We start from the raw sequence: 12,188 nt of genomic DNA, 5'->3' as shown, positions 1-12,188 counted from the left end.
TATGAGGGGCATTTAAAAAGTATTTTATTATTTTGGTTTCTAACTGTAAGAGTAAAATAAATCATGTTTTCATTTGAGCTCTCAGCCTACTTGGGACAAAACTGTGTGTGTGTGTGTGTGTGTGTGTGTGTGCACGCGCGCGTGCACGTGCGTGCTAGTCTTGGAGCTTGAACTCAGGGCCTGGCTGCTGTGCGTAAGCTTCTTTGCCCGTGGACAGCACTCTACTACTTAAGCCACAGTTCTACTTCAGGTTGTATTTATTTGTTTATTTATTTTGGTGTGGTTCACTAGAGACAAGGGTCTCACCACCTTTTCTGCCTAGGCTGGCTACAAACCTCAGTTCTCAGATCTCAGCTCCTGAGTTGCTAGACAAAGCCTTCTTGAAAAGGCCTGAATAGTATCAATCTCCAGATGTGGGTAGCAGCCTCCTGCAGGGAACTGGGCGTCACTGATGTCCTAAGTGTTAGCTCCTAGAGGCCCACACTCACTCCTTACCTCTGAGGTCGGCAGGGCCATCCCCAGAGAGAAACAGAGGCCTGCGGGCCCTGGCATTGCTGAGTCCTACAGGCAGCCCTAAATGGCTCCTCAGCTCCGCCTCCTGCGCGCAGCCACCCCCTTCTGTGCTCTCCTCTCCCTTGGAGTGGCTGCAGATAGCGGCTCACTTATAGCCAATAGAATACAGAGAGTGCTTCTCCAAGTACCTGACAACCACGTGTAATTTCTCTCCCGCTCGCTCACTTGCACACTCTCTCGCTCTCACTCTTTCTAATGACACCGCAAGTGCCCTAAGGAGAGCCAATTAGCCCAGGAGGAAGGAGGCCTGCCCGAAGCTAGAAGAGGGAGTATGCCAGCAGAGTCTCCCCAAGCTGAGCCTTCAGAGGACTCCATGTCAGAAGACCCAACTAAATCACAGCCAGCTGGGGTGGTGTGCCACCCGATATCACTAGAGCTTCTATGCAGCTATAGGAGGCAATCTGATGTCCCCCGGCTCCCAGGCCGGTCTTCCCCAGCGTTTGCATCTGGAATGTCCTCCAAAGGCCATGTGTTAGGCTTGGTGCTCAGCGCCACACTGTTTAAGAGGTGAGAGGGTGGAAACATAGCTCAAAAGGTAGAGTGTCTGCCTAACAAGTGAAAGACCCTGAGTTCAAACCCAAGTACCACGTACAAAGAAAGAGGTGTGGCCTAAAGGGAGGAAGTTAGGCCAGGGAGGAAGTCAGGTCACTGAGTGTGCCCTTGAAGGGGGTGCTGGGACGCAGAAACTCTTATCACTTAACCTGGGCATTTTGTCATGGCCATGGAAAGACACCTAGTACAGCTATTTACTAACAAATAGTCAAATATTCAGAGGAATTACTTTTGGTGGAAACATGAAGAAGAGTTTGACCAACATTCAGTGATTTTTAAAACAATTTTTTTTTTGGCCAGTCCTAGGCTTTAGCTCAGGGCCTGAGCACTGTCCTTGGTCTTTCTCAAGGCTAGAGCTCTACCACTTGAGCCTCAGCACCACTTCCAGCTTTTTTGTATATATGTGGTACCAAGGAATTGAACCCAGGTCTTCGCGCATGCCAGGCAAGCACTTTAACCACTAGGCCAAACTCCTGGCCCTCCCAGCGTTTTTCTATGTATGTGGTACCGAGGAATCGAACCCAGGCCTTCGTGCATGATAGGCAAGCTCTCTACCACTAGGCCAAACTCTCGGCCCAGGATATTCTTTTTTTTCTTAAAGATAACGTCATCCAACATTCTCATTTTTTAATGTTTACAGTTGTCATAAAGGTGATATACAGAGAGGTAATAGTTACATGAGTCAGATATAGAGTACATTTACTTTGGACAATGTCATCCCTTCCCTCACTAACAGGATATTCTTTTTTGTTGTTGTTTTTTTAACCAGTCCTGGGCTTCGGCTCAGGGCCTGAGCACTGTCCTTGGACTTTCTCCAGGCTAGAGCTCTACCACTTGAGCCTCAGCACCACTTCTGGCTTTTTTTCTATGTATGTGGTACCAAGGAATCGAACCTGGGTCTTCCTGCATGCTAGGCAAACACTCTACCACTAGGCTAAACTCTCGGCCCAGGATATTCTTTTTTTTCTTAAAGATAACTTAATCCAGGGCTGGGAGTTTGGCCTAGAGGTAGAGTGCTTGCCTAGCATGCACGAAGACCCAGGTTCAATTCCTCGGTACCACATATGTAGCAAAAAGCCAGAAGTGGTGCTGTGGCTCAAGTGGTAGAGCTCTAGCTTTGAGAAAATCCAAGGACAGTGCTCAGGCCCTGAGCCTAAGCCCATGACTGGCAAAAAAAAAAAAAAAGATAATTTCATCCAACATTCTCACTTTGCAGTTGAGGAAATAAAGACTAACTTTCCCTATTCCCCAAGGCAATATGGGAAAGATCACAACTAAAAACCTTGTTTCTAAGCTAGAAGTCTTTACTACATTCTCACTTGCTTCCTGCACTATTTAAGGTAGAAAAATATCTTTGGCATTTCTCACCAATATGTTTTGCATGAATTCCTGTACTTTTTGTTGTTTTGTGTCGGTCCCAGGACTTGCACTCTGGGCCTGGCGCTGTCCCTGAGCTCTTCAACTTTGAACTTCTTTGAACCACAGCGCCATTTTCTGTTTTCTGGTGGTTAATTGGAGATGAGAGTCTCACAGACTTTGGACTTTGATACCCAGTGGCTTTGAACCGAGATCCTCAGATCTCAGCATCCTGAGTATCTGGATTACAAGCGTGAGCCACCTGGCTTGTTGTTGTTGTTGTTGTTGTTAACAATGAATACATGCTACTAGGGTTAACAACAAAAAAAAACAAGGACACTTTGTCCCTGGCAGTGCCTCAATGAGAGGGACGGCATGGCATCGGGAGTAGTAGCCCTGAGTTGCCTGGATGCTTCATGAAACAGAAGCAGAGAAGCAAGGAGACAGTAATCAGGTTTGTTATATTGCTAGTTATGACAGTGTCCACTTCCCCTTACTAGCCAGAAAACTACAGATATTGTGTGGCTCCTGGGATGTGGAAGGTGGTCTAGAAAATAAAGGAGAAATACTCAGCATCCCAAGAAAGTCCCTAGAGGAAAAATCAGCTCTCTGCACAATGCATTCTGTAGAAATGTACCTCCACAGGCTGTAGTACCACATATGACCACCTGATGTCAGCGCGTACTCCACCTGAAAGGACGTCCCTCTTCATTCAGCAAGGATAGACATTTTGTCTGTCAGAAAAACTGAACCTATTAAGAAACAATCCAGTCAGGTGTCTAGTTTTATTTATAAAAGACACAAACAGGCACCAATGGCTCACGCAACTAGCTCCTAGCTACTCAGGAGGCTGAAACCTGAGGATCACCGTTCAAAACCAGTCGGGGCACTAAAGTGCATGAGATTCTTATCTCAAATTAACCACCAGAAGACTGGAAGTGGTACTGTGGCTCAAGTGGTAGTGCACCAGCCTTGAGCTGAAGAGCTCAGGGACAATCCCCCAGGCCCAGAGTTCAAGTCCCACAACCAACCACAACAAAAAAAGACACAAATAGCCACCATAAGTATTGAATTGCCCTGAGATAATCATGCAAATCCAGCATCCCTCTCCTAATTTAGCTTTCTCATAGAGAAATGTAAAATACCCATAGGAGTTTTTTGTTTTGTTCTGTTTTGTTTTTGCCGGTCCTGGAGCTTGAACTCAGAGCCTGAACGCTGTCTTTGGGTTTTCCTCAGGGCTAGAGCCCTGACTCAAGTGGTAGAGCACTAGCCTTGAGCAAAAAAATAAGGGACAGTGATAGCAACCAGGCCCTGAGTTCAAGTCCTAGTGCTGGCAGAGAAAGAAAAAAGAAAGTAGGATAGGAGGGGGAGGGAGGACGGGAGAAAAGGAAGGACGGAAGGAAGGAAGAAAGGAAGAAGATATGGGAAAGAAAGGAAAAAAGAAAAAAAAAAGAAAGGAAAAAAGAGAAGAAATGAAGAAAGGGAGGGGCAAACTGTTTTAGGAAGGAGAGTTTTCTACTTATTTTCCCTCAAAGACTGGCTTGTGTCATGGCTAAAGCTCCTTGATTGAGAGTTGAGACTAAATCATCTAGCTCAACAAAGTTCCTGATCCCATTTTCCTTCCAGTTAAAAGTCCCTTTCTGGGCTGGAGACCATAGGAACTCAGGACTTCTCCCACACCAGACCAGCAACCTCTGAAGCCCAGCCACGTTTTCTTAGCCACTGAGAGATGCGTGAGAGCTTGCGGTGTCACAGTCTGCTCACAGTTGAGGGCCGCCCTCCTGAGAGGAGTCAAAGGGCCAATTCAAGACAATCGAAGATGACCTTGCTCTCCAGCTTGTAAGTGACTTGTGGTCAGGGACTCAATGGCACAAGTCACTTTTCTCTGACACCATGACAGACAGAGTTTGCCACACCATGTAAATGCATTGATGGTAATGTACTTAAAAACAAGAGCCACGCATGCTGGGACACACCTGTATTCCTGGCACACAGAAGGCCTGAGGCAAGAAGATCACAAGTTCAAGGCCAGTGTTGGCTACACAAGACACTCTCTAAAAAATAGACAGAAAGAGAAGTGGGGGTGGGGGATCGGGAAGAGGAAACTAGGGAAAGTTGAAAGGAAGGAGGATGAAAACCATCCAAACTGCCTAATGAATCAGGAACATCAATTCTGCAGTCTATGGTTCTCAAGATAGCATGATTTAGCTGTAATAGTTCATAGTTAATATTCAGGCTGGGATATTAATAACCAATAGACTCAGATGGTTGGAGCAAAACACTAAATACAGTATTCATGCGAGCCATTGTTCTCCACTGGGTGACATTGACTACAATGAAAGTATTGGACACAAGGTGGCGCTGTTGCCTTAGCATCCACCTTTGTCCCCTGTGTCTTGCTGCTAGACTGAGACTAGTATTGATTCCAATCAGTGAAGCTAACTATAAGTTATTACAGTTAGTCAGTCTGAGCAGAGAAAGAAAAATGGTGGAAAGAAAGATAAAGCAATGACCGCACTCTTCACCTTTGGGATCTTCAGAGACTCCAGTCTACCTGGGCCTTGTTGTGTTTCTGCTATCTATTCTACTCTACTCTACTCTACTCTACTGGATAGTCTGTAAGACCCAGCCAAGAAAGATGAGGGCAGAGCTGCAGTTATTTTCAATCCTTGTTGAAAGTCCCTAGTTCTCTTTTTCTTCCTACTCCTTTTCAGAACCCCTCACTCAGAATCATCCTTTCTTACTCAACCCTAAAGGCCAAAATACGATCAGCAAGCACATTGTATTCAGTCTCTAGCCAGGAGAGGGCTCTCCCTCTCCACTCCCTGAGCAGAAAGGCCAGTCCTGCAGCCCCTTCGCACAAACCAAAACCTTGGTCAGTGCACAGTGCCTGAATGAACAGCAAACAGACATGCTAGGTTTCTGTCTGAGATTTCAGCTTTTGCCAAAGGAGGCCCATCATGCTTCTACAAGTTGATAAGGTGGCAAAGGCTTTATATCATTCATGCCAATAGCCCAAGCAAGGCATGTGCTGGCCACAAGTACAGGCTGTGAATGAACATGTAGCCCTGAGTTCTGAGCCGCAGCACAAAGACCCGGGTTCCATTCCTTGGTACCACATGTATAGAAAAAAAAAAGCCAGAATTGGTGCTGTGGCTTAAGTGGTAGAACTCTGGCCTTGACAAAGCTCTAGCCCTGAATTCAAGTCCCAGGACTGGCAAAAAAAAAAAAATCCAGTTGTTTCCTGTAAGGGGTGAGGCAGTGAGGCAATTCCATTCTGCATTCTGGGGACCTCCCCAGCCCTCCCTTTACTCTCGCCTGTTCTTTTCGCCCTGGGCTCTCCTGCCAGGCAAAAGGAGACCCCAAGACATCACAAAGGCATGTGTCACCCAGAAGGGTGGTTATTTCTTGAGACACCTGCCCATCTCCTTAAGGAAAGAACTAAGAGCACCCCTGAGCCTCTCAGGGCACCACAGAAGCGCACTCCCTCAGTCACGGAGACGTGACAGCAGGCTCCACCCAGGAGGCTGGAATCAGAAGGCCTGGATTTGGGGTGAGGCACCCCACCTGCTATACCCTTAGACTCCTCTACACAAAGGTGATCAGGCGCTCACCTCCCAAGGATGATGGCAGGATTGTTGGAACATGTGCCTCCTCTGGTCCAGCTACTTGATCTGAGGATCAAGGTTCAAAGCCAGCCCAAGCATGAAAGCCCATGAGACTTTTTATTTTTGGTTAGTCCTGGGACTTGAACTCAGGGTCTGGGCACTGTCCCTGAACTCTTTTTTTTTTTTTTGCCAGTCTTGGGGCTTGAACTCAGGGCCTCAGCACTGTCCTTGGACTTCCACAAGGCTAGAGCTCTACCACTTGAGCGTCAGCACCACTTCTGGCTTTTTTTTTTCCTATGGATGTGGTACCGAGGAATTGAACCTGGGTCTTTGTGCATGCTGGACAAGTACTCTACCACTAAGCCAAGCTCCCACCCGCCCTGAACTCTTTTGTTCAAGGCTAATGCTCTACTACTTGGAGCAGAGCTCTACTTTCAATTTTGTGGTGGTTAATTGAAGATGACAGTTTCATGGACTTTTACTGCCTGGGTGGCTTTGAACCATGATCTTCAGATCTCAGCCTCCTGAGTAGTTTAGCATTACAGGCATGAGCCACCTGTGCCTGGCCATTCATAAGATTCCTATCTCCAATTAACCATCAAAAAGTCAGAAGTAGGGCCAGGAGTGTGACCTAGTAGTAAAGTGCTTGCCTAGGATGCATGAAGCCCTAGGTTTGATTCGTTGGTTGCACATATACAAAAAAATAAGTCAGAAGTGGTGCTGTGGCTTAAGTGGTAGAGCGCTAGCCTTGAGAAATCTCAAGGACAGTGCCCAGGCTCTGAGTTCAAGCCCCAGGACTGGCAAAAATAAATGAATAAATAAAAATAAGTAAATAAATAAAAATATTGTTTAGGAATTATTAGCTGCTCACAAGAAAATTAGTTCACCAAACTGAACCACTTAGGAAGCAGTTTCCTGAACCCACTTGTCTCTGGCTGCCTATTCAAATCACCCGGGGAGCCCTAAAAACTACCAACCTCTGGACCCAACCCCTTGAAATCCTGTTGTAATTGCTCCAGGGAGTGGCTGCAGACTGGGATTTGATTTAAAAAAAAAAACAAAACTCCCCTAGTAAGTAAGTCCCACATGGTGCCAACCTTGAGTGGCACTGTTGTCACCTCTCTTCCTCGCCACCTGACTCACCTGCCACTCACACTGCTCAGGTGCCAGCTCCCCAACCGGCCTCTCCTGTTCCCCACATAGCTAGGACAGCCCAGCTGACCCCAGTTTCTGCCCTGAAGGTTTTATTAAGGAAGAAAAAAAAAAAAACCCTACCTGCCAAGGCAAAAGAGCCTTGTCTGCAAATCAGGTCACAAACACACCTGCCTCACCCTCATGACTTCCTGCATTCCAGATCTGGTTTATAGTTGCTGATAACATCCTGGAAAGAGCCAGTTTCAGGCTTGCTGTGACCTGGTCCCCCTCGCTGAGGCTGGAATTTCCAGTTCTCTGGGTTCCTGCGTGGTGATGGATTTGGTTGTTAGATTCTGATGCTTTCCCTCCTGACTGTCACCAAGACACATCCCAGGCTCTGAGCTGTTACAGCCTGGAGCTGCCGTCTTGATGTTTGCAAGCACAACCCAAGCCCCAGTGCCTATTACTGGTGTCTTAACCGTCATCAGTGTGTGTGTGTGTGTGTGTGTGTGTGTGTGTGTGTGTGTGTGTCTGTCTGTCTGTCTGTCTGTCTGTCTGTCTGTCTACACAGAAGCTTGAACTCAAGATCTGGGTGCTGTTCCTTCACTTTTTCATTCAAACCTGGTCCTTGGCTCCACTTCTGGCTTTTTTGGTAGCTAATTGGATTTAAGAGTCTAATGGAAGCTGTGCACCAGTGGCTCAGGCCTGTCATCCTAGCTATTCAGGAGACTGAGATCTGAGGTTCAAAGCCAGCCCGGACACAAAACTCCATGAGACTCTTATCTCCAATTAACCACCAGAAAACCGGAAGTGGCGCTGTGGCTCAAGTGGTAGAGCACTAGCCTAGACCTGAAGAGCTTAGGGACAGTGCCCAGGCCCAGAGTTCAAGTCCCATGAAAAAAAGAGTCTAATGGACTTTTCCTACTGGGTGCTGGTGGCTTAACACCTGTAATCCTAACTACTCAGGAGGCTGAGCTCTGAGGATCACGGTTCAATTCAAAGCCAGCCTGGGCAGGAAAGTCCATTAGACTCTTTTTCTCTAATTAGTCACCACAATGCTGAAAGTGGAGCTGTGGCACAAGTGAGAGATCGCTAAGCTTGAGTGAAAAATCTCAGGGACAGTGACCAGGCCCTAGGACCAGCACATAGAGGTGGGGTTGGCGGGAGGGGGGGGCTGGGAGGAGAGTCTAATGGACTTTCCTGCCTGGGTTAGCTTCAAACCAGATCCTCTGATCTCAGCCTCCTGAGTAGCCAAGAGTCCTGGCATAAACCAGGGGCAAGCAGGGCTGCCTTGAGCATCAAGTGAATGGCACAGGCAGTGACTGCTAATGTCACCTCTCCCTATTTTCTAGTAACATCGGCCAGGCCGCTACCGCTGGAGCAGTAGGAGACTTGTAACTGGGAATCTTTGACTTTGCTTGTGGACTCTGTACTGAGATAATTCAAGTTTAAATGTTAACACTTGAGTACTGTGATTATGTTTTATAAAGGTTCAAACAACCTGTGTGTCACTGGAAAGGAAGGCTAGGTGATGGTGGCACCTTCCTGATAACTAGAAGGACACAGACAGGTACCTGGTTAGAGACACAGATAATCAAAGCAGAGCAGACCGCACAAGTGCTGCGATTACAATGGGGTTAGATTGGTGGGAAGATGTAAAAACACGGAGGGGGAGGGGGGCTGAAGCTCACAGGCCTGGAAGAGGCAGGCAGATGGTTTTCAAACAATCAATATGGTTTTTGATGACTCTAAGTTAATTTCTTCCCAAGGTTGCCATTAATTCTAAAGCCCCATTTGCCCTTCTTCCCTCCTGTTTTGATATACCCACATCTCGCTTCTTCTCGTGAGCTCAATAGGGTTTTTTGTGTTTGTAAATATTACTGAGTCTTCATGAAAGTAGGTGCCACCTGATGGCTCATACCTGTACACCTAGCTACTGAGGAGGCTCAGGTCTGAGGATCAAAGTTTGAAACCAGGCTGGACAGAAAAGTCAATGATTGACAGGAGACATGGCGGGGTGACTAAGCATCAGTCATGAACAAGCTGAGCCCTGGCTCCACTTGTACAGGCCTTGAGCAAGATTCTCAGGACTGCCACGGCCCAGGAGAGCGGCATTAGCTGGAAATCAGCTGACAGATCCACTGTGAGCCAGGCCTTGGTGACCCACACCTGTCGTCCTAGCTCCTCAGAAGGCTGAGATCTGAGAAGCAAGGTTCCAAGCCAGGCTAGGGAGGGAAATTCTGTGAGACTCTTCAAATGAGCCAGCAAAAAGCTGGAAGGGGTGGCAGGGCTCACGTTGTAAAGCACCGGCCGCGAGTGTAAAAGCAAAGGGAGAGTATGAGGTCCTGAGTTCAAGGCCCATTACAGGTACAGAAAAACAACCACCACCACAGCAATGTAAACTGGTGAGTGAGGTGAGGACGAGGCCTTTTCCTGTTTCTGAGGAGGCTTTTCTTCTTCCTTTCTCAGCAGATGCCAGGCTGTGGGGCAGCCAGAGTTGCCCCTCTGTCCCAGGCCTGGCGAATGAGTCAGGCTGTGACAGGGAGGCCCTTGGCTCCAGGCTTTCAAGTGGGGAGAAGGACTTCCAAGCTGTGGGCCAGCTGAAGCCAGTCTTCCTCAGTGTCTGTCCTGACATAGAAAAATGAACCTTGTGACACTTCCTGTATGTGGCCACAGCTGTCTGGAGTTTCTGTTTAACTGCTTCGTGCCTGGTGGGTCAGCAATTGTGCTCGCACAGTGGCTGGAATTCCAGGCAGCCCAGACCTTTGCGCTGCCCCTCTCTTCCCTCCACAGCAGGATTCAGGCACCCCACCCTGGGCTGCCTGCCAAAGTGATTGACACCTACTGGACGTGAGGAGCCAGTGTGACTCAGAAAGGACTTTCCTTCTCCCTCCCAGGCTCAGGCCTCATCCCATCCTCCGCCCTCCCACACGTGACACGGCTCCTCTCAAAGCAAGTCCTTCATGACCCATCCTTATTGCGGTGAGGGCTCTGTGGGCCTGGCCTCCCTTTCAGCAGGGTCATTAGACACAAACACAGCTAAACCTGCTAGTGTAAAGCATGCCATGCTTGCTTTGTGGTTCTTCACTGAGGCATGGATCCATGGACTTGATTATCTATGAATTCAATTAAATAGATGGGTTACATTGGATTAAAAAATTAATAATGAGCTCTAGGCATCCATACACATTCAGACCAAAGGAAGATACCCTGAGGAAAGGAACACAAAGGCCTATGTGTATCTGATCATGGTAAATAGTATTTATCACAATGAACTCCAGCAAATGCAAACAAGAGGTTTTGTCTCCCTTGCTGTTTTTGTTTTCTTTCTTTTCCTTATTTGTTCATTTTTCTGTTTTGGGGAGGGTCAGGGGAGGGTTCACAGAAATAGACAAAGGCTGAAGAAATGCAGCAGCGGTACTCACTGGACACTGTGGAAAATGAACTCTACAACTTGTGGGTGGGGATGGGAAGGAAAAGCTGGGACACTGTCCAAAAAGAAATTTATTCTCTACCTGACTTATGCAACGGCAACCCCTCTGTACATCACTTTTATTATAACTATAAAACATTAAAATTTAAATCAGTAATTAATAGGAGGCGTGTATCAGACTTCAGGCATTCAGGAACTTTGTCCAGGCCATTTCTTCTTTATTTTTCACTGTTTTAATTTTTTAAATTATATTTTGATTATCTTTCAGTACAATTACAAATATATTGCAGCCTGGTCAATATCACCCCTTCCATCTTTCTCTTCCATATTTCTCCTCCCCCTCCCCTCCTCTTCCCCCTCTTCCCCCCTCCCCCTCCCCCTCCTCCTCCTCCTCCTCCTCCTCCTCCTCCTCCTCCTCCTCCTCCTCCTCCTCCTCCTCCTCCTCCTCCTCCTCCTTCTTCTTCTTCTTCTTCTTCTTCTTCTTCTTCTTCTTCTTCTTCTGTCAGTCCTGGGGCTTGAACTCAGGGCTTACATGCTGTCTCTGAACTTTTTCACTCAAGGTTAGCACTCTAACCACAGCTCCATTTTTGGTTTTCTGGTGTCTAATTGGAGATAAGAATCTCACAGAGTTTCCTGCCTGGGCTGGCTTTGAATTCTGATTCTCAGATCTCAGCTTCCTGAATAGCTAGGATCAAAGGTGTGAGCCACTGGCACCCAGTTTATTTCTTTTTTCTTAATCCCAGTCCAGATTGATTCCTATCCCCACCGCTCAGACTTTATCCAGCATTCCTCACTGGAAAGCGCTACAGCTTCTTCAAATTGCTTTCCATTGCTCCTTAGTGCGGGAGTCCCGAGCACAACACATATCTCTGTCTCAGCTCCTCGCTCTTTCTCCAGCAGCCTCAACAAATCTCCGTAAATTCTAAATAAGGATTGTGGGTAAATTATGGAAACCACTATGCTTACAGCAGTGAGCTCCAACCACTGGCCTTTCTCTCCAATGTTACCCCTCAGGCAGAGGGTCCCCAATGTATTTGTACCACAGCCTATGAATATTTTATGGACATCCTTTTGTGTTGACTCATGGGGTCTGAACTGTACAATCTGTCTTGAATAATACCAAAAGAAAACCCTCTCCTGACCTCTGTCATGGAGTGATTTATGGAGATGAGCTAGGCCCCTCTGAGATTCATTATTAATGTTATTCAGAGACACTTTTCAACAGGGCACAGGGATGTTCATTCAGACAGCCAACCCTGGAGCACTGACTGTGAGTTAGGGAGGATTCTTAAATGTCTGGCTCAGCTTGTTAGATTACAAGGGATTTAAATTTCCTCAATAAAGAGGGTAAGGGGAGATGCTAAAGTTTGTGTGCCCTACTGTCCAGGTTTATTTTAGCCATGTGTGTGTGTGTGTGTGTGTGTGTGTGTGTGTGTGTGTGTGCTGGTACTGAGGTTTGAACTCAAGGCTGGCATTCTACTACTTGAGCTATACCTCCACCTTTGTTGTTACAAAGGTGATATAAAGAGGGG

This window comes from Megascapheus bottae, chromosome 20, assembly GCF_031878675.1.
Source record: "Megascapheus bottae isolate mThoBot1 chromosome 20, mThoBot2.hap1, whole genome shotgun sequence".
In the NCBI taxonomy this organism is placed as follows: domain Eukaryota; kingdom Metazoa; phylum Chordata; class Mammalia; order Rodentia; family Geomyidae; genus Megascapheus; species Megascapheus bottae.
This window is presented reverse-complemented; position numbering follows the sequence as displayed.